The sequence below is a fragment of the Pristis pectinata genome, chromosome 9 (assembly GCF_009764475.1).
Source record: "Pristis pectinata isolate sPriPec2 chromosome 9, sPriPec2.1.pri, whole genome shotgun sequence".
Classification (NCBI taxonomy): Eukaryota; Metazoa; Chordata; class Chondrichthyes; order Rhinopristiformes; family Pristidae; genus Pristis; species Pristis pectinata.
This window is the reverse complement of record NC_067413.1, coordinates 11,440,590-11,463,967: the sequence shown is the minus strand read 5'-3', so window position 1 is coordinate 11,463,967 and position 23,378 is coordinate 11,440,590. Positions and strand designations below refer to the sequence as shown.

The 23,378-nt window shown below is 45.2% G+C and overlaps 1 protein-coding gene across 5 annotated transcripts in view; it reads left to right on the top strand.

The window, feature by feature from the left end:
- LOC127574711 (guanine nucleotide-binding protein G(s) subunit alpha) overlaps positions 1-23,378 on the top strand; it is a 328,685-nt gene that overhangs the window by 256,754 nt on the left and 48,553 nt on the right. Inside the window, exon 1 of one of the 5 annotated variants that reach the window (XM_052024005.1) lies at positions 19,057-19,190. The exons of the other annotated variants lie outside the window; for them this stretch is intronic. The gene's annotated coding sequence lies outside the window, so the exon portion shown is untranslated. Of the gene's footprint in view, positions 1-19,056; positions 19,191-23,378 lie in introns of those variants that run through there. 5 annotated transcript variants of the gene reach the window in all.

Sequence of the window (23,378 nt, the reverse complement as noted above, 5' to 3'; positions counted from 1 at the left end):
CTGTGGTTCCCACAGCCACGCAAATCCTCCTCAACCCTCAGCGACCAGCTAGAGGGAAGGTTTTGAGTCCCAGGCTTCGGCCCAATTTAACACCGATGAGTCCATTTGGCCCATCAGCCAGCCACCAACATTGAGCTCGTTGCCGCGGAGGAGAGCTGTGCAGCCAGACAAAGACAAGGGGCAGACAACAGCTTCCATCACACCCAGCAGGGAGTGGTGAGAGAGAGACCACATGGTCCAGGCAGTCTGTTGACACATGGAGCAGCTACAACCATTCCCCAGCGATGGATCACTGTCTCTGTTCTGGCCAGGGTGCAGCCCTGTGCCCCACGTCTCAGCCCTGAGCAGCCCCACCTGCCCAACACCAGCGCTCACAGGTGAACCTGTGGGACTGGCTATGACAAAGAGCTGTGGAGGTCAAATTACTTAATATTTCTAAGAAGGAGACAGATAGATAGATAGGTTACTGAGCAGGAGCGTGTTACTGAGAGGAACAGTCAGGTGAAGTGGTACAACTTGTAAAACATAGAACACTACAGCACAGTACAGGCCCTTCGGCCCACAATGTTGTGCCAACATTTTATCCTGCTCTAAGATCTAGCTAACCTTTCCCTCCCACATAGCCCTCCATTTCTCTATCATTCATGTGTCTATCTAAGAGTCTCTTAAATGTCCCTAATGTATCTCCCCCCACAACCTCTGCCGTCAGTGTGTTCCACGCACCCACCATTCTCTGTGTAAAAAACTTACCCCGACGTCCCCCTTATAACTTCCTCCGATCACCTTAAAATTATGTCCCCTCGTGTTAGCCATTGTTGCACTGGGAAAAAGTCTCTGACTGTCCACTCGATCGATGCCTCTTATCATCTTGTAAAGCCACTGCCTCACAGCTGCAGTAACCCAGGTTCAATTCTGACCTCAGGTGCTGTCTGTGGAGAGTTTGCATGTTCTACCTTTGACTGTGTGCGATCCCCTCACCAGCTGCTTTGGTCTCCTCCCACATTGGCACGGTAGTGTAGCGGTTGGCATGACACTATTACAGTGCCAGCGGTCGGCGTTCAATTCCGGTCCCTGTCTGTAAGGAGTTAGTACGTTCTCCCTGTGTCTGCATGGGTTTCCTCCGGGTGCTCCGGTTTCCTCCCACATTCCAAAGACGTACGGGTTAGTAGGTGTAATTGGGCGGCACGGGCTCATTAATCCGGAAGGGCCTGTTACCATGCTGTATAAATAAAGTTTTAAAAGTCCCAAAGCCAGGCTGTTAAGTAGGTTAAATGGTCACTGTAAACTCCCCCTAGGCATGTGGTAAGTGGTAGACTCTGGGAGTGATTGGTAATTGCTTTATTATATCGCATGTACCGAGGTACAGTGAAAAGCTTTGTTTTGCCTGCCACCCATACAGGTCGTTCCAAACATAAGTACAGAAGGAAAAACAGTAACAGAATGCAGAATATAGTGTTACAGAGTTCAATGCAGGCAGACAATAAGGTGCAAGGGCCATTGCACAGAGCACAGCGATCAAGAGTTCAACTTTATCTTACAAGAGATCCATTCAAGAGTCTTATAACAGTTGGAAAAAAATAAAATGGAATGAGTGTAAGTGGTGCACAGTAGTCAGTGCAGACTTGGTTGATGGGCCTGTTTTTTGCACTCTATGACTGTTATGATAGTGTTGAATGGGATAGCATGCTTGAAGGGCCAAATGGCCTTCTCCTGCTCCTATTTTCTCTGGCTCCAAGAGAACCCACTTGCTTTGGTATGGTGTCTTTCACATCGTCTCAAGAGAGCAGACTGGCCATTGATTCAATGCTCTGTTTGAGAGACAGCTCCTCCGACAAGTACAATACTCCTTCTTTACGGCACTGCAGCAATGATGTCCCGAGTTTGGACTTGAACTTCCAGTTCGGAGACGAGCAATTTCTACTGACCAGCACATTTGAAAGGAAAATGATTTGGGATGTACCTAAAAGTTTCTGAATAGTCATAGGAACATGGAGGCAATTGGGATTTGCTGGAAAGACAGGAGACTGCAGATGCTGGAGCCTGGAGCAAAAAACAAGCTGCTGAAAGAACCCAGCAAAGTTCGTGCGACTCAATTATTCCTCTTTCTTTTTAAAGAAAATCTTCTCAAGCATTTCCAGCATATTTATCACAGGACTATGGTTCATCCTATGGAACCTTTAATCTGGGCTGTATATTCATTTAGCTTTCCCTTAAATGGACAGCAGTTTGCATTTGTGTAGCACCTTAAAGATCATAAGCGAGTCCAGGAACACTGAACTGCTTAGGAAGGTGATACAGCAGGGGCTGAAAAGCAGAGAGGTGGGTTTGAAGGTGTACTGATTAGTCTGTTAATTGTCTACTGTAAATTTCCCCTCATGGAGGTACGTGGGTGACAAGAAAGTCAGCATGGAGTTAACAGCCAAGTCAGAGGGGAAGAGTTTACGGGAAAATAAGTGGGCGAATGGGATTGATGGGTTTTCCTTGAGAGCTAGCATAGACTTAATGGACTGAATGGCCTCAATGTTTTCTGAAAGCATAGATATAAAAATTGGTATTGGTATTGGTTTATTATTGTCACGGTACAAGATACAGTGAAAAACTTGTCTTGCCTATCAATAGTACAGGTCAATTCATTACACAGTGCGGTTACATTGAGTTAGTACAGAGGGCATTGTGGTAGTACAGGTAAAAACAATAACAGTACAGAGTAAAGTGTCACAACTACAGTGAAAGTGCAGTGCAATAAGGTGCAAGGTCACAACAAGGTAGATCGTGAGGTCAGAGTCCATTTCGTTGTACAAGGGAACCATTCAATAGTCTTATCACCGTGTGATGGCAGCTGTCCTTGAGCCTGGTGGTTTGTGCCCTCAGGCTCCTGTATCTTCTACCCAATGGAAGAGGAGAGAAGAGAGAATGTCCCGGGTGGGTGGGGTTTTTGATTATGCTGGCTGCTTCACCAAGGCAGCGAGAGGTAAAGACAGAGTCCAAGGAGGGGAGGCTGGTGTCCGTGACGTGCTGGGCTGTGTCCACAACTCTCTGCAGTTTCTTGCAGTCCTGGGCAGAGTAGTTGCCATACCAAGCCGTGATGCACCCAGATAGGATGCTTTCTGTGGTGCATCGGTAAAAGTTGGTGAGTGTCAAAGGGGACAAACCAAATTCCTTTAGCCTCCTGAGGAAGTAGGGCCGCTGGTGAGCTTTCTTGGCCATGGCATCTATGTGATTTGACCAGGACAGGCTATTGGTGATTTTTATTCCCAGGAACTTGGAGCTCTCAACCCTTTCGACCTCAGCACCGTTGATGTAGACAGGTGCACATACACCGCCCACTTTCCTGAAGTCAACGACCAGCTCTTTTGTTTTGTTGACATTGAGGGAAAGGTTGTTGTCATGACACCATTCCACTAAGCTCTCTGTCTCCTTCCTGTACCCTGACTCATCGCTGTTTGAGATACGGCCCACAACAGTAGTATCATCTGCAAATTTGTAGATGGAGTTAGAGCAGAATCTGGCCATACAGTCATAAGTATATAGGGAGTAGAGGGTTGAGGACGCAGCCTTGTGGGGCACCAGTGTTGAGAATAATCGTGCTGGAGGTATTGCTGCCTATCCTCACTGATTGCGGTCTGTTGGTCAGAAAGTCAAGGATCCAGTTACAGAGAGAGGTGTTGAGTCCTAGGTCTCGGAGTTTGGCGACAAGTTTGCTTGGGATTATGGTATTGAAGGCAGAGCTGTAGTCAATAAACAATAGTCTAACATATGTGTCTTTTCTGTCCAGATGCTCCAGCACGATTATACGAAAATGAAATTAAGGATCACCTTAGTGGAGAGGAGAGATGGAAATATTCAGGGAGGGAATAACAGAGGTTGGCACCTTAGTTATCGAAGACATGGGAGATTAAAACCAGGGCTACAGAGGAGGCCTGATTTTAATGACATCAGAAAGTTAGAGGGAATGGGCCATTGCAGAGATAAGAGGGTGGTGAGACCACTGAGGGATTTGTAAACAATGATGAATATTTTAAAAAGAAGACAATTCTTAAGCAAGAGGCAGTACAGGTCAGGGGCGATGGGTGAGCAAGATTTGCTGCATGTTAGGACACAGGCTGCAGAGTTTTGGGTGACCTCCAGTTTATGGCGGCTGCATGGTGGATTGTGTTGGAGTCATCAGGTTTACAGGTGAGAGGCAGGGATGAGAGTTTCAGCAGCCAAATGAGGCAGGAACAGAACCTAGTGGAAATATCCTGAATGATGTGTAGTCACAGTCTCATCTTGTGATCAAACATGACAGCGTCCTGAGCAGAACCATGCAGTCTGTGCCAGAGCAGTCGTTTTAACAGAAAATATTATCTTTAAATTTAGCTCTTTGTCTCTAAATATTTGCAGTAGACTTGTATGAAAAACTGCCCTTGGATGAAGCATTTTCCCAGCCTATTATGGAGAAACACTGATCTCTGCAAAACATTTTACTACTGATAACTCAAGTGCAAATGCCACTTCTTTCAAAAATAATTTGGGAATCGAATGCTCCCTGCTGTTGCCGCCTGCCTGAACTACGTGTTTGTTTTTCTTAAAAGAGAACCTTTATTGAGCTGAATTGTGATTTTTTTTTAATCCTGCTCCCGTTGCCCAGTGAGAAATGTCAGTCAGTCAACTGCATACTTAACAGATTGAAAATTAGTCAGCTTCTTGCCTCTCTGTCAGAATGCCCCAAGCCAGTCTTTCAAAGCACTGGGCACAGATGTTCATTAGTTCGCTCAGATTTGTTTCTGCAGAAGTTCAAAGAAGCGCAACCTTTTAGTGAAGAAATTCCCCTGCATCTCAGTCTTAAGTCGGCAACCCTTCATCCTGAGGCCATGATCTAAAGTCTCCAGCGAGTAAATGTTTCCGTCCAATGTGCACCTTGTGACAGACCCTTATAAATTTTATGCTGTGGTGAGAACACTTCTCTCATTTTTGTTGTTTAGAAGAGAGATCACATTCTTCTAAACTCCAGGGATTGGAGACTTTTCACTCCTATAACAGTTACTCAAGTTACAGTGGTGCAGTTTGTGGTGAAGGGAATGAGGGGAGTGGTTGGACCAAGGATGGAACTGGAGGGCAGTGGGAGTTGCAGTCCCCTGCCAAAGATAGGATACTGGTTGTGCTGAGTTTCAAAGTACTTGGCAGTTTTAATTGCCTTATCTTGTTTCCAGTGATTTGGCTGCCAACTGATGCATAAATTCAAGCTGATTACAAGCTGTGATAAACTATGTTGAGTGCATATGTAAATATATCTTCAGAATTTGGCTGCAAATCTGTATATATGTGAGTGTTATAGATTTGCCTTTGTGTGTGTGTGTGTGTGTCTTAATGTATGTCGGTGTGTGCACATATGTACATCCACATATCTCTGTATTTGGTGCACAAGTATGTGTATTTATGTGCTTTTATGTGTGTACATATGCCTGTGTGTGCAGGCATATGTGTGTGACCAACCATGCACACACATATTCTTGTATCTGTGAGCATATGTATGTGTGTCTGCATGTATATCTGCCTGTTTGTGTGTGTGTGTGTGTGTGTGTGTGTGTGTGTGTGTGTGTGTGTGTGTGTGTGTGTGTGTGTGACATATACATATGACTGTGCATGTATATGTGCCTCTCTGTGGTAGGTCTCTGTGCATGTTTGTATGTGTGTGTGTCCATATGCATGCATGTGTCTGTGTACATATGTATCTGGAAGTATACCAGTGAATGTTTATGTGTGTGTGTGCTTGCATGCATACATGTGAGCCTCCATGCATGCATTCTGTGTGCAGATGTATTTGCACACACTAAGGCTGTAAGTGTGTATGCTTATGAGTGTGTGTATGTATGCATGCATATGTTTGTGTGTTCATGTATGCCTGTATATGTGCATCTGTGTGCACATTTGTGCATGTGTGTGAGAGAGAGAAAGAGATTGTATTTACAAGGATATTTTGCCAATTAACAGGATAAATGTCTTTAAATATCTAAATTGGAATCTCCCCCACCCTGAATCAGTGAATTTAAATGCAGCAGAAAATCAAAGAGAATAAGAAGGAAATAGTGATTGAATTCTCTCATTAGTTGTGCTGATGCGGGAGTGGAGATGCACAGTTTGTGTCGTTCATTTAATTGCATCTGTTGCTATGTGGAGACAGTTGATGGCAACCAAACACTTAGGTCCAAATATGATTGAACAAAGAGCAGGTATCACCTCTGCATTGTGCAGTTGAAGAGAAAAAGGGCCCTGTGAGGAGTGTGTGGGGTGAGGGGGGTGGTGGTGGGGTGGGTTAACTTGTTATTTGAGCTTCGGCATATCATCAACAGGAAGCCACCCTCGCACAGTCCCCAGTGGGAAGGTTATGTGTCATATACCACAGTGTTAAAAGTGGTTGTTATTATTCAGCTTCATAACTGCAATGGAAAGGGGTAACTGTAATGTTAACCCTGAGAAGTGGTCAAGATTGTGCAACCTAGTGAGGTGACAAGTGTTTAGTGGCTCATACCGCACAGTCACATACTGGATGAAGCAAAATGCTGGCCAGATGGTATACAGTTACGAGGTTTGTTTACTCTGGAGCATTGGAGGCTGAGGAGAGACCTGATAGAAGTTTATAAGATTACAGACGGAGTAGACAGCCAGTATCTTTTTCCCAGGGTCGAAATGTCTAATACTAGAGGGCATGTATTTAAAGTGAGAGGTGGAAAGTTCAAAGGAGATGTGCGGGGCAAGTTTTTTGCACAGAGAGTGGTGGGTGCCTGGAATGCACTGCCAGGGGTGGTGGTGGAGGCAGATACAATAGGGGCATTTAAGAGGCTATTAGATAGGCACATGAATATGCAGAGAATGGAGGGACAGAGACCACGTGCAGGCAGAAGGGATAAGTTGAAATCGCCATCATTAGCTTAATTAGTTCGGCACAACATCATAAGCCGAAGGGCCTGTTCCTGTGCTGCACTGTCCTATGTTCTATTGCTGTATCAGTAGACTCACTCATGCTGCTGCTTTTAAACAACAGAAGTGCAGCCACCAGAAGGACATCCTTCAAAATCGGGGGGGAGGGGAGGAGGGAAAAAAAACGCTGCAGAAGCTGGAAATCTGAAATAAAAACAAAAATTGTTGGAAACGCTCAGCAGGTGAGACAGCATCTGTGGAAAGGGAAACAGATTTAACGTCTCAGGTCCAGGATCCATCCTCCACAACTTGGAAAGCGAAAAAAATGAGTGAGCTTTCAGTAGCAGAGGAGGTGGGGGAGGGATGGCTCACACAAGGTGAAAAAGGCGTTTAGCACGCTGGCCTTCATCGGTCAGGACCATGAGTGCAGGAGTTGGGACATTACCTTGCAGCTGTATAAGTCGTTGGTGAGGCCGCACTTGGAGTACTGTGTACAGTTTTGGTCACCCTGTTATAGGAAAGACATGGTTAAACTGGAAAGAGTGCAGAAAAGACTTACGAGGATGTTGCCAGGTCTCGAGGGCCTGAGTTAATAGAGAGAGGTTGGCCAGGCTAGGTCTTTATTCCTTAGATCATAGGAGAATGAGGGATGACCTTATAGCGATTTATAAAATCATGAAGCGAATAGATAAGGTGGACGCTAGCAGTCTTTTCCCCAGGGTAGGGGAGTCCAAAACTAGGGGACACAGGTTTAGGCTGAGAGGGAAAAGATTTAAAACGGACGTGAGAGGCAACTTTTTCACGCGGAGGGTGATGAGTATATGGAACGAGCTGCCAGAGGAAGTGGTTGAGGCAGGTACAATAGTTTCATTTAAGAAGCACTTGGATAGGTACATGGAGGGGTGGGGCTTAGAGGGATATGGGCTGAATGTAGGAAATTGGGACTAGATGTGTGGGCGCTGTGATTGGCATGGACTCATTGGGCCAAAGGTATTGCACACACTAATGCTCTGTGACTCTAACAAAGGGAATATCTCTGTTAGGGTGAGACCAAATGACTAAATGGGGCGGATAAGGTGCAGTTAAGATCAGGTTGTCTCGGTAATGTGTTGTTAATGGTAAAACTGTGAAAACCAGCTGGCCAAGCTACACAAAGAAGTGAAAAACAGAAAGTAAACCAAAATGCCAAGAGGCAGTTCTGACACATAGAGAAAAAGAATGAGTTATCGATATTGAGTCCTGAAGGCTGCAGCGTGCCCAAATGGAAGAAGAGACGAGGTGGTGTTTTACCTCATGGCCTTCTCTCAATTTCCTTCATACACAATGTCTCTTTGTCACGGCTAAGCTGCTGGTTTAACTCACCCCCACCCCCCCACCCCCACAACTCCACACCCCAGGAAAAGTTCACTTTTAACTGCTTTGCTCTCCTTTCAGCCCAAGCCTCACATTCCTCATCAATTAGACGATGGACAGTGCACAGTCCCCACACCTGACCCCATGGACAGAACTACCTGTATACACCTGGCCCCATGACAGAACTACCTATGTACACTGCCTATGGACAGAACTACCTGCATAGACTGCCCATGGACAGAACTACCTGTGTACACAGCCCCATCCTGAGCCATACTACCGCATGGTGATGCAGCACCCATCGAACCGTCATTATCCACTTCAGGTACTGCAGCCTGTAACCCCTGCGTGTCAGCTGGAGAAGGGTGGGGTCAGTGCAGAATAAAGCAGAAGTGGCTCCTGGATCTCTTCAGATTAAGATGTCCCTTCAAGGTTTTCACTGAGTCATAGTCTTACAGCACAGAAACAGGCCCTTCAGCCCAATTGGTCCCTGCCCACCAAGGTGCCCATCCAAGCTAGTCCCATTTGCCCACGTTTGTCCCACATCCCTCTAAACCTTTCTTATCCATGTACCTGTCCAACTGTCTTTTAAAAGTTATTATACCTGCCTCAACCACTTCCTCTGGCAGCTCGTTCCACATACGTACCACCCTCTGTGTGAAAAGTTGCCCCTCATTTGCTATTAAATCTCTCACCTTAAACCGATGCCTTCTCCCCAACCCTGGGAAAAAGACTGATCGCATTCACTCTATCTCTGCCCCTTGTGAGTTTATACACCTCTCAGTCTTCTACGCTCTAAGGGAAAAAGTCTTAGCCTGTCCTACCTCTCCCTATAACAGTCCCTCGAGTCCTGGCAACATCCTAGTAAATCTCCTCTGTATTCTTTCCAGTTTAATAACATCTTTCCTATTGCAGGAACACAACACTTCAAGTGCAGCCTCACCAGCACCTTGCACAACTGCAACATAACCTCCCAACGTCTATACTCAGTGTCCTGACCGATGAAGGTCAGCATGCCAAACGCCTTCTTCACCACCCTGTCTACCTGTGGCTGCACTTTCAGGGAACCATGTACCTGAACGCTAGGTTCACTCTGTTCTCCAACACTGTGTGAGACCTTGTCTTGAGTTTGTAGTATCAGTATGTCGTTTGCCTCCAATCTTACCACCAACAACAATATCACCCTCCTCTTTAGGCTGCATTTTTCTCTCTGTGTTCCTCCCCCCCAAGGTCCCAGTGATATCGTTCATCCACAAGATCATTTCCACATATTCCATATACGAGGCAAGTGGCCAAGACCACCAATATATCCACCAGCAGGTTCACTGCCTGCCATCTTCACTGCTCTGTTAGGAGAACCCCTTCCCCATTGTCTCGCTGCTCCCTCAAGTATTATTCTATCCTCATTGCCGTTGTGATCTCATTTGCATAGGTAAATCTCAAGGATAAATCAATCAACAGAATAACCTTTTATTGAAGGCAGTATAGTTTCAACTAAACCAAGCAGTGTCTGCATGTTGCACACATTCTTAAAAGTACCCTGCACATGTTAATACACTACACCCAGGTGACAAAGAATTTCAGTTGCAGCAGGCATAAACATCCACCTTGTGCCATATTCAAACCTAGGATAGCAAGGCAAACTCAATAGATGTGGCTTAGACGCTGCCACGTCTCGCTTTCCAGACTGCTGTGCAAAGCCCACTGCCCCTGGTGAACTCAGGTGGTCTCCCATCCAAGTAGTGACCAGGTCTGTGCCTGCTTAGCTTCTGAGATCGGCCAGGATCGGACAGTTGCAAACCAGGAGCAGCAGTTCCAGGCGAGGAGGGCGAGCTGTGGGGAATGAGAAAGTGGTGCCTGTTACAAATTTGAGAGAACATTAGTACAAGGCCCTAGAACCCTTTATAAGTTGGAAAGGGCGTTCCTTTCTTGAACTCTCAAGGGTGATTACTATCTGTGCACTACATCTACAATTGAACTATTGAGGTTAAAATATATCTTTAATGATATCTGTTGGTGCGCAGCAGCTTTTAATACTTCGTCACCAGTATGAGTCTCATTTTTTTTAATGTTCAATATCAGAGCAAAAATAATCACTGTTCATTTACAGCTTGCAGCAGCTTGGGGTGGAGCAGCATTTTTAATGAAATAAATATTTTATTTTGACCTCTATAATTTCCACTTCAAGACCTATTTTGTTTTATGAGATGTTGGTGGTGACAGTAAACAGTGTGGCACACACAAGTGCCAAGTACTGTGGCTCACATTGTCTGTCCACCATCTAGCTGGAGTCAACCAGACAGCACGACACTGACTTTCCCAGATCTTCCTCACGACGAAGAAGGAGGCCATTCAGCCCATCAAATCTTATGCCAGCTCTTGGAGCAGTGCCCTCGATCCCATTCTCCTACTTATTTTCCTGTCACATGCCCATCATCTCCACCCTCAGTGGCCAATTAACCGAATAACCAGCACGTCTTTGGGATGTGGGCGGAAAGCGGAGCACCCAGGGAAAACCCAGGGGAGGAACCTCACTGGATTGGCTTCTTGGAGGGGGCGAGGCTGCTCTGCGATTGGCAGATTGACTGATTCTAGCCTAGTCAACATTAAACGTGAGTGGTACATGACTATTCAGACTGTCTGCCACTTAGCTGAATGTGATCGCACTGGCATTAAAGCAACATATCCCCAAGGTGCCTTTTCAAGGAAAAAGGTGGAATAAAACGCAATAAATACCAAGTCAAAAGTTCCAGAGGTCACGTAAAACTGTAATATTGTGTGCAATTCTGGTCACCCTATTGCAGGAAGGATATGGCGGCTTTGGAAAGGGTACAGAAGAAGTTCACCAGTGTGCTGCCTGGATTAGAGGATATGAGCTATGAGAGGTTGGACAAACTTAGGTTGTTTTCCCTGGAGTGTCGGAGGCTGGGAAGAGACCTGATAGAGGTTTATAAAATTATGAGAGGCATAGATAGGGTAGACAGTCAGAATCTTTTCCCAAGGGTGAGTATACTAGAGAACTTGCATTTAATTGAGAGAGGGAAAGTTTAAGGGAGATGTGTGAGGCAAGTTTTTTACACAGAGAGTGGTAGATGCCTGGAAAGGGTTAGTAGTGGAAGCAGATACCATAGCGGTGTTTAAGAGGCTTTTAGATAGACACATGAACGTGCAGGGAATGGAGGGATATGGGTCATGTGCAGGCAGAAGAGCTTTAGTTTAATTTGGCATCGTGTTCAGCACAGACATCGTGGGCTGAAGGGCCTGTTCTTGTGCTGTACTGTTCTAAGTTCAAAAAAGGTTGATTGCAAGGATGAATTCAGCTGTTACTCATTGCCGGTTTAACAGTTAATTAATTGTCTGAAAGCAAAAAACTGCAGAAAATCCATTTGCTGCCTAATTATTGATCACTGGAGCAAGAACCTTTACTCTTGGCACAGGCTCCAGGGATCCTTCACCCACATATTTCTTTTGGGTGGACCTTGTCCCAAGGCTATGCAACGCCTCTGCACATTCTGCCCAAGAACCTTATTTTGAACCCCAAGTCCAGGTGGACCCCAGGGTAAGGGGCAGAGCATTGCCTCAAGTTCAAGTTTATTGTCGTGGCCACACATACCCAGGGTATAACTGCCATGGAAATTAGCTTTTTGCAGCAGCTACACAGTACATTACAAACATGACAAACATAGATTCCATACACTTAAACTAAAAACACGATGATGCTGGAGGAACTCAGCAGGCCAGGCAGCATCCATGGAGAAAAGCAGGCAGTCAACGTTTACGGTCAGGACCCTTCTTCAGGACTGAAGGTAGGAAAAGGGGAAGCCCAATGTATAGGAGGGAAAAGCAGAGCAGTGATAGGTGGACAAAAGAGGGGAGGCGGGGTGGGCACAAGGTGGTGATAGGTAGATGCAGGTAAGAGATAGTGATAGGCAGGTGCGGGGGGAGGAGGGGAGAGCAGATCCAGCGGGGGAGGGGTCAAAGGTGTGGAGAGAAAAAAAGGGGGGTAGAAAAAAGAGAGAGAGGCTAGGAAAGGGAAGAAAAGAAGAGGCATGTTTTGGGGGGGGGGGGGGGGGTTGGTGAGGGATGTGGGGATTACTTAAAGTGGGAGAATTCAATGTTCATGCCGTTAGGCTGCAAGGTTCCAAGACAGAAAATGAGGTGCTGTTCCTCCAGTTTGCGCTTGGAATTCTCCCGGCAGTGGAGGAGGCCGAGGACTGACATATCAGTGATGGAGTGGGAGGGGGAGTTGAGGTGACTGGCAACGGGGAGGTGCAGATCGCAGTTACAGACAAAGCGCAGGTGTTCTGCGAGACGGTCACCTAGTCTGCGTTTGGTCTCGCCAATGTAGAGGCCACACTTGGAGCACCGGATGCAGTAAATGATATTAAGGGAGGTGCAGGTGAATCTCTGTCTCACCTGAAAGGACTGTTTGTGTCCCTGGATGGAGGTGGTGTAGGGGCAGGTGTTGCACCTATGGCGGGGGCAGTGGAAAGTTCCCGGGATGGGAGCGGGATGGGTGGGGGGGAGTCGCAGAGAGAGAGCGGTCCCTGCAAAAGGGGTGAAATCTAGATTCCAGCATCTGCAGTCCTTTGTTTCTCTCAACATAAATTATACATAACTTACACAACAAAATAAACAAAAGTAGACATAGCGACATTAGTGTAAATTGAGGGGAATATAGTTTTATAGAATATAGAATTAGGATTCTTCAGGTCAGTTCAAGAGCAGAATCAATGAGACCCACTCTCACACTTTGTCATCCAGGTCAGGGGTGTCAGTGTGGCACCAAGGCACGAATGAAGCCATGGCTTGGCAGTGGTGAGATTTCTCCAGCCCACCATTTAATGCTGCTGGAATTGGAACAGTTGAGTCACTAAATGCAGTTACAGAGTCCCATTTCTTGCCCAAGGCCTGTTGTCACACACCTGCCTCCCACTTGCCCTACTCACAATTCTCAGCAAACACTTTGCGTGGCTTCGCGGTGCTCAAAGTCTAGCTCTGCGTGTTAGGTGTCGAAATTCACAGTGGCTGCTGCCATATCTGAAGGTTTGGCCTTGTGACCATCAAGTAAAGTGAAAGTAAATCAGTGTAAAAATCGTCAGTCATCTATTTCAGAATGTATCTTGACATTCAGCGCAATGTTATTTTCTCTGAATCTATCTGGAGCGTTCTGCTTCCAGCCTGCCTGAGTGATCCTGGCAAATAATGGTTTCACACAATCCACTGGCACAGCCTTGCTGCTGGAACTGGCTCCTGCAAGGTCGAGGTTCCCCTCCATAAGCAGGGCCAATGAGGATCATGACCTTATTTACAGTGATCTGATTGAAATATTGATCATCGCTGTAATATTGATGGATGGCGTCTGTTACTGGCAGTTTGCATCAAGTCATGCAGTTGTTTATTTAGAACGCCAGTCGACAACAGGGGCACAGATTATAATCCCATTGTTTTGTGCAATATTAACTGCTCTTTAAACCTATCCATCTCTTTTTAAGACTCTCTTGAAACCTATATCTTTAACCAAACATTTGATCATCTGTATATCATCAAATGTGGTATACTGCCAAATCTTGCCTTAATAGACCCCATATAAAATATTACTCTCTTAAAGACTCTGTATAAATCCAAATTGTTCAGTAACTCACAGTCCGCCCTGGGTAGGAAATGGTTCCGTTTTTACAGACATCCATATGTCGATTTTTTTTCCACAAGTCGGAAAATACACAAAAATCACTTGATATGGTAACTGTACCTCCACAGTATTGTAATGAATGGTATCAAAAGCACATAAGGCTGATCAGAAAGGAAAATTACTAAAAGTGGAGAGAGGAAACTAGTTCTGTCATTCGTAGAACTAATGCATGTAGGTACGTCGGGCTTTTGAATTTAATAATATTATGGGACTCGCTGGTATGTGCAGATGTCCATAAGTCAAGCGTTTGTAACCAGAGGAATGGCCTGTATATTGCAAGTAACCAAAAATATATTCCCTGCTTTACTTTGAAGGATTGCAGCAACTCTACATACAATCATGGAATTTGTAAGAAACGCACTGGGTCAGTTGGGGTATGGAGTTTGCATGTTAATCTTCACAAGTACAATCCATTCTACAGCAGCTTAAGATCTTCTCCATACATTTTGATGTTCCTCTAGTTTGATCGACTCTCCGATCTCCAACTCATGAATTCTGATTCAACAACGTTGCGTGACTGAGAGTTCTGCATCATGGAACCTCAGAAATTTAATGCCCATGTCCAAACACCTGGTGTTCAGTAGCCCCAGTCTCCACCTCTCGCCTGCAGCCTGTAAAGTGCTCACCTGGGTAGTTATTGAATTAGATGAGGGTACCTGTCTCCATCACCCTTTCAGGCAGTGAGTCACAGACCTCTCCTGGTCGTTCATTAAATGAGTATAGTTCTTTCTTCTCCACTGTCATCTGCCAACCATCGGGTAGGTATGAGGTGTTGCATTTTGGGAAGACAAGTAAGAGTAGGACTTCCACAGTGAACAGTAGGGCCCTGGGGAGTGCAGAACAGAGGGACTGAGGAGTAAAAGTACATGGTTCCCTGAAAGTGGTGTTGCAGGTAGACAAGGTGGTGCAGAAGGCTTTTGGCACACTGGCCTTCATCAGTCAGGGCACTGAGTATAGAAGTTGAAAGTTCATGTTGAAGTTGTGCAAGATGTTGGTGAGGTCACATTTGGAATATTGTGTTCAGTTTTGGTCTCCCTGCTGTAGGAAAGATGCCGTTAAGCTGGCAAGAGTGCAGAGGAGATTTACGAGGATCTTGCCAGGACTTGAGGGACCGAGAGAGGTTGAGCAGGTTGGGACTTCTTTCATTAGAGTGTAGGAGAATGAAGAGTGATCTTATAGAGGTGTATAAAATCATGAGCGGGATAGATAGGGCGAATGTGCACAGTCTTTTTCCCAGGGTTGAGGAATCAAGAAGTAGACGTAGGTTTAAGGTGAGAGGGGAGAGATTTAATAGGAACCTGAGGGGCAACTTTTTCACCCAGAGGGTGGTCAGTATATGGAACAAGCTGCCTGAGGAAGTGGTTGAGGCAGGTACATTAACAACATTTAAAAGGTACTTGGACAGGTACATGGATAGGAAAGGTTTAGAGGGATATGGGCCAAATGCAGGCAAATGGGACTCATTTAGATGGGAATCTTGGATGGCATGGATGAGTTGGGCCAAAGGGCCTGTTTCCATGCTGTATGACACTGACCATATATCTATATCCCTTCATTACTCACCTCCCTGCCAAGGGGAAGAAGGTCCTTTCTGTTTACTCTCTCTGGGTCTCTCAGTCTTACACCTCAGTTAAATCTCTCTGCAGCCTACTTTATTCCAAAGAAAACAACTCCGGGTTCTCCTCACGACTGTAATCTCCAGCCCGACAACATCCTCATCGATCTCCTACACACTCTCTCCAGTGTTAACACAACCCTCCTGAGGTGTGGTGACCAGTACATTATACTGTAGCTCTGGCCTAAACAATGTTTTATTCAGTTCTTACATGACCTTCTACTTTGGGAAAGTATCCTGTATGTCCTCAGATGGGGAGATACAGCACAGAGACAGCCCTCATCCCACTGAGTCCACACCAATCTTCAAGGACCCATCTACACTAACCCTGAACTAATCCCATTTTATTCTCGCTTCATTCCTGTCAGATTCTGCCACTCACTTACACACTAGGAGCAATTCGCAGCAGCAAACCTGCATGTTTCTGTGATGTGGGTGGACACCCACACAGTCACAGGGAGAATGTGCAAACTCCACACAGACAGCACCTGAGGTCAGGATCGAACCCGGGTCGCTGGAGCTGTGAGGTTCTACTGGCTGGGCCACTGTCCCCTCTTGAACACCTCATCCACCATTCAAGTACTGCTACTTTCAAGTACTTGCAGGCAGTAAGATAGTGCAGCATTTAGCACTGCTAACTCACGGTAATCGGTTTATTATTGTCACATGTTTGGAGGTACAGTGAAAAACTTTGCTTTGCCATACTGATCATCTCATCACATCAGTACATCGAGGTAGTACAAGGGAAAAGCAATAGCAGAATGCAGGATGAAGTGTTACAGTTACAGAGAAAGTGCAGTGCAGGTAGACAATAAGGTGCAAGACCATGCAAGTCTTATAAATCGGGATAGAAGCTGTCCTTGAGCCTGGTGGTAAGTGCTTTCAGGCTTTTGTATCTTCTGCCTGATGGGAGGGGGAAGAAGAGAGAATGTCCGGGGTGGGTGGGGTCTTTGATTATGTCGGCTGCTTTACCGAGGCAGCGAGAAGTGTAGACAGAGTCCACGGGGAGAGGCTGGTTTCCATGGTTCCGGGGACCGGATTTGATCCTGACTTTGGGTACTGTCTGTGTGGAGATTGCATTTTCTCTTGAGGGCTCTGGTTTCTTCCCACATCCCAAAGACATGCTGGAGGGCAATTTATCTGCTGTAAGTTATCCCTCATTGTAGGTTAACAGCAAAAAGAATCAAAGGGGGAATTGAGAGGCATGTGTGTGAGAGAATAACTTACACAGATACATGGAAGTAACAAGAGGGGAATGGGACCAATAAGATTGCTCCACTGGGAGCTGGTCTGCCTCCAGTGGGCATTCCAAGACCCCTCCCTTCCTTCACATTTCTTTATATCCTACATTCCACAAAAAAACAAACTGCTGGAGGAACTCAGCAGGTCAGGCAGCATCTGTTGAGTCGATATTTCGGGTCATGACCCTGCGTCAGGACGTCCACAGCAGAGGCCTCACCTTCATAACCGCCATCCCACATCTCAATGAGTTCCACACCCGACATGATGCCAAGCTCTTCTCTGTCACCTCCGCCTCCATGCCTGTTTCTTTGGCAAGGAGTCATCAAGCCCCCTTATCGTACACAAGATTCCCACTAGTTACCTGAAACTGATTATCAGACAGAGCCAGAGACTCTGTCAGGTGGCCAGTCAGAGGCTTTTTCCTAGGGCGACAGTGACTAACATGAGGGGACATAATTTTAAGGTGATTGGAGGAAGGTATAAGGGGGATGTCAGGGGTAAGTTTTTTACACAGAGAGTGGTGGGTGCGTGGAATGCACTGCCTGCAGAGTTTGTGGGGGCAGATACATTAGGGACATTTAAGAGACACTTAGATAGACACATGAATGATAGAGAAATGGAGGGCTGGGTGGGAGGGAAGGGTTAGATAGATCTTAGAGCAGGATAAAATGTCAGCACAACATTGTGGGCTGAAGGGCCTGTACTATGCTGTAATGTTCTGTGTTCTTTCTTTTTCAATCTTTTTATTAGTTTTCAAATTAATACAGATTAATATATCAGTGTTTATATGTGTAATACAAAGAGATCAGGAGAACAATCATGACATGGATAATCATAAAGAACAATAAAGTATAAAAAAAATCTGTAGATCCAACGATCTGTTAGTGAATGAATATAATGTAAAAGAAAAAGATTTATTATAAAATATAAAAGAAAGAAAAAAAATTCCCCAAAACAATAAGAAAAATTATAAACAATATATCAAACCAAATGAAGCTAAAGAAAAAAAATTTTAAAAAAACAGAAATAAAACTGAACTAAAATTTCTCAATAGAAACAGAGCAATATTATGTCGTCAACTCCGTTCCTCTAAATTGAAAGGTTATGTGTTCTATGTTCTACAACTGCTGGATATGTGCACACACATATCTGTGGAGTAAGTGTGTGTGTGTGTGTGTGTGTGTGTGTGTGTGTGTGTGTGTGTGTGTGTGTGTGTGTGTGTGGTGTGGGGTGTATTTGTGTGTGTGAGAAAGTGTACCATATATTGTGGTATGGATTAAAGAATTTCAGCGGACCCTGAAGTGCCTCTTTTTCAATACAAAGATTGTATTGAATACATTAAACATGCTGGCAGAAAATCAACAAAGATTGGTTGTTTAGTGTGCACCATTTCTAAAACAGATCTTTCAGTTTTGAATATAATAATAGCTTCCTCTCCCTTTGAACCTGGTGTGCAAGATGGAATTAAATCCATAACAGAATTTCACATTTCTTAATGGGCCTGTATATTTAAAACCCCAGATCAAATAGCTCCCCCCCCCCCCAATTACAGAGGCAGGGACAGAAATACTAAATAGGTAAGATGTACGTTAGTGCCACATTAAAGTTTCTAACCATTTTTGGTCACACAGAATCATTTAATGATGCATCAGCATTAACCAATAGACTGGGTGGTATCGAACAGTGCTCACTTTAAACAGTAGGAAACAGTATTTTTTAACCATGAGTGCCCGATAAGATGGAAAGAAGTTGAACAATGATGTCTTCCGTGATGTTAAATTGATATTACGTCTAAATTATTAAAAGCAACAAATTGATCTAGGGCATCTGGCTGCTCTGTTTTATTCCTGGACGGTTGGAAGGTTTTAGCTCGATAGCATGTTTAGAACAGAAAAAATCCTGAGGTTATTTTTCTCCCCCAGTGAAATCGCCTGTTGCCGAACGTGGTTGCTGCCAGGGGTTTTTTTTTGTCGGAATATTTCTGATGAAGATTGTGTCGCCTGTTGTTCATCCACCGGCGAGGGCCCCATCCCCCAAAGTGCTTATGTAAACCAAAAGCAGAGCCAAGGCAAGCTCACGGCTATTTTTAGCAGAACCACTGCAGAGCAGGAACTGGGTCGGAGTCACGTGGGCCAGACTGAGTCAAAGGGAGTATCCCAGCAATGTGCAGTAAACAAAGGGGAAGGTCAGTAGGGGTGCCTCCCCTACCCTCCCTTCCTCCCCCCCCACAACCCCTACACACCAGGTACAGTACCAAGTATGCCGCAGCCCCACGCACGCTGCATTCAATCTCAAATTCACAGTCCCATCGGAAAATAGGATTTACAGTCATTCACTTTAAAAATAACACCACAAAGAAAATGGACCCGCCACCAAGGGCAAACACATGTGAGTTTATAAATACAATGTTCACGCTGTTCTTCATTTATCGCGGTCTCGGCTGGTGTGTCTATTGATCGAGGAATGGTTATGGTACAGGGGTGTGACCATTCAACCTGTCAACCCACTGGCTGTATACAGGAGCGATCCAGCCAGTTTCATTCCCCCTCCTTCTCTCCCCTTTCAGATACTGAACCACTCCTGTTAGCAGCCCAACGGCATAAACATTGAATTCTCCCACTTTAAGTAATCCCCACACCGTCCCCCACCCCCAACCATGCCTCTTCTTCCCTTTCCTAGCCTATCTCTCTTTTTTCTACGCCACCCCCTTTTCTCCTCCTTACCTTTGACCCATCCCCCAGTGGATCTGCCCTCCCCTCCTCCCCCGCACCTGCCTATCACTGTCTCTTACCTGCGTCTACCTACCACCACCTTGTGCCCACCCCGCCTCCCCTCTCTTGTCCACCTATCACTGCTCTGTTTTTCCCTCCTATTTATTGGGCTTCCCCTTTCCCTATCTTCAGTCCTGAGGAAGGGTCCTGACCCGAAACGTTGACTACCTGCTTTTCTCCACGGATGCTGCCTGGCCGGCTGAGTTCCTCCAGCATCATCGTGTTTTTCATCTAGATTCCAGCATCTGCAGTCCTTTGCTTCTCTATGATTGAATCTGCTTCCCCTTCTCCCCCCTGGCAGTGCATTTCAGACACTGACGGTTCAGTGTGTAAAGGATAAATTATTTCTTGTGTTACCTTTGGTTATTTACGTGTCCTCTAGACTTTGACCATTCTGCTGGTGGGAACAGTTTCTCTTTATCTACTTTGTCTATTGCTTTCATTATTTTAAATACCTCCATCAGATTTCCTTGCAACCTCCTCCATTCCAAGGAGAACAATTTAATACTTCCAATCTGTCTATATAAGAGTCAGAGAGTTATACAGCATGGAAACAGGCCCTTCAGCCCAACTCGTCCATGCTGACCAAAGTGCCCACCTGAGCGAGTCACATCTGCCCATATTTGGCCCTTTAAACCTTTCCTATCCCTGTATTTATCCAAATGTCTTTGAAATTTCATTATTGTACTTGCCTCAACTACTTTCTCTGGCAGCTCATTCTATAACGTCATTTTGGGAGATATCCTCTGCACCCTCTCTTTCCTTCCTTATTTTTCCTAAAGTATAGCAGCCAGAACTGAACACAATACCCCAGTTTTTGTTAAACCTATAAAGGTTCATCTTGACCTTTTTGCTCTTGTACTCAATGTTTGTATTTATAATGGCCAGGATACTGTCTGTTATTTTAACCACTTACAATAAACTATTCACATACACACCCAGATCTCTCTGTTCTTCTACCTCTTTCCAGCGTATCTTGCCTCAGTCTCCCTACAAAAATGGAACACATCACATTTCTCCCCATTAAACTTATCTGCCTATTCCACCAATCAGTCTAAACTCCTTGCAATCTATTACTGTCCTCCTCACTGTTTACTAAGCCTCCAAGTATTGTCTCATCTGTTTCTCTGGAAATTGTGCCTTGTACACCGAATTCTAACCATTAATATATATTTGGAAAAGGAATGGTCCAATACTGACCACCGGGGATCTCCACTGAACACTCTCCCCTGTACGACAAACATCCCTTCACCAATCTTCTATCCACACTGCCACAGCCTCTTTTATTCCATGGCCCTGAATCTTAATGGCAAGTCTACTCAGAGGCACCACACACACACACACACACACACACACACACACACACACACACACACACACACACACACACACACACACATACACACACACACACACACCCCCAACAATTTTACTCTCATCAACCTTCTCTGTTCCTCCATCAAAAACCTATCAAGTTAGTTAGATATAATATGCCTTTAACAAATTCATCCTGGCTTTCTTTAATCAATCCGCACTGGTAAATCTGCCCCTGAATATTGTCTACAGAACATTCCCCATCACTGAGGTCAACTGACTGTTCTGCAATTACTATATGATGTTACAATTGCAATTTGCAAGCTTAAAATTTGTAGTTTTCTAGTCCTCAGACACCACTCCCGATCTCCAGATGATTGAAAGATTATCGCCAGGGTCTTTACAACTTCTTCCCTCACTCAACCTTGGATGGATCCCATCCGGAACAGGAGACTTATCCACTTTAAGTGCACCAGTGTCAGATTCATGAAGGGCTTTGGATTTAGAGTCACAGAGCACTAAAACGGGCCCTTCGGCCCAGCTCGTCCATGCTGACCAAGTTGCCTACCTGAGCTGGTCCCATTTGCCTGCATTTGCCCCCTATCCCTCTAAAGTGGCGGGAGAGGAGTGATCAGGTGACACGGGTGATTGGCAGGGCATTTTTTCATGCTGTGACTGTTCTGAATGGTGGTGGAGGCAGAATTATGAATAACTTTCAAAAGCAAAATGGATAAATATTTGAAAGGGGAAACACTTGCAGTGCTGTGGGGAAAAGACTGGTTCGCTCAGAGAACTGGCAAACACAATGGACGAAATGTCTGCTGTCTGACTCTGTGTTATCTTTCGCCTTTGTAGTTCATGTGTTAAAACTGGGCACAGCAGTGTAATGGGTGTGTCCCTGAACAAGTTGTCGTAAGTGACCCTGGATGGGTAATCTTGAAAACACAAATGATTTGTGTGTTCAAATTCATTTTTAAAAGCCTTATAAAAAAGAAATGCCAGCAATTACTTGCATTTATTTTTCAGGATGTGGGTGTTGCTATTAAGGCCAGCATTTTGTACCCATCCCTAAAATAACCATGAAATTAACGAAAGAATTCAAGTGTTGACAGTGAACCCCATCTCTGACCATCCAACACAGTGGGTGAGGGAGGTAGACTGGGGGCCAGGATGCTTTCTGCCTGTCTCCAGTAACCCTGTAAGCCAGGCACAGTGGTACAGCTGGTAGAGCTGTTGCCTCACAGCTCCAGCGACGTGGGTTCAATCCTGATCTCAGGTCCTATCTGTGTGGAGTTTGTACTGATGGTGAAGGTTGGTGCATACGGCAGGCAGGTCTGGAGGAGTACACAGGAGCAGACAAATAATTTACTAGTGAAATTACTAGTAGAAAAGAGATAATCATGAGAACTCAGGAAACATGAGATACAAAGGCTGGAATTACTGACTGAAATTTGCTGGAGGAACTCAGCAGGCCAGGAAGAAGGGTCCTGACCCAAAACGTTGACTATCCGTTTTGCTCCACAGATGTTGCCTGGCCTGCTGGGTTCCTCCAGCACCTTGTTGATTTCTCATCTAGGTTCCAGCATCTGCAGTCGTTTGTTTCTCTGGAATTGCTGACTGTTCTAAACTGCTGAACTCATCGTTAAATCCAGAGGGCCTGATCAGAAGAAGTGACAGTGGTTTAGCACTGGTTGAGACTCGTTGGAACAGGGTAGGCGGTCTGAGGCTGGGGCAATCAGACTGGAGAATTAAAGTGACAGGCAGCGAGAAGCTTCAGGTCACCCCTTGTGGACTGAGCAGAAGGGTTCTGCAAAGCAGTCGCCCAATCTGTGAGCAAAAGAACAAAAAAACTGCAGATGCTGAAAGTCTGAAATAAATCGACAAAATGGTAGAAATCCTTAGCAGGTGAGGAGCGTCTGCAGAGAGAGGAACAGTGTTAACGTCTCAGGTCAACGACCTTTTGTCTGCTGGGAGGTCATTGGTATTGGTATTGGTTTATTATTGTCATTTGTACCGAGGTACAGTGAAAAACTTGTCTCGCAAACCGGTCGTACAGGTCAATTCATTACACAGTGCAGTTACATTGAGTTAGTACAGAGTCCATTGAGGTAGTACAGGTAAAAACAATAACAGTACAGAGTGAAGTGTCACAGCTACAGAGGAAGTGCAGTGCAGGTAGACAATAAGGTGCAAGGTCACAACAAGGTAGGATGCAAATCGTTCTCCTTGTTTTCTGTCTCCACCAATGCTGCCTGACACGTTGATTTCTTTATGCATCACACAATCTCCGTCTAGTTCCCCCGAGCAGCAGAGTCCTCATCATGAGCTCTAACCTACTAACTATTCTTTTTTTTAAGTGCCATATTTTTAAAATGTAGTTAAATTGGAATTCCCTCAGTGCCATGGTGGGATTCAGACATGTGTCTTGATTAATAATCCAATGATAAGACATTCCTCTAGACCGCAGTTCCTGCACTCCCTGTAAACCCAC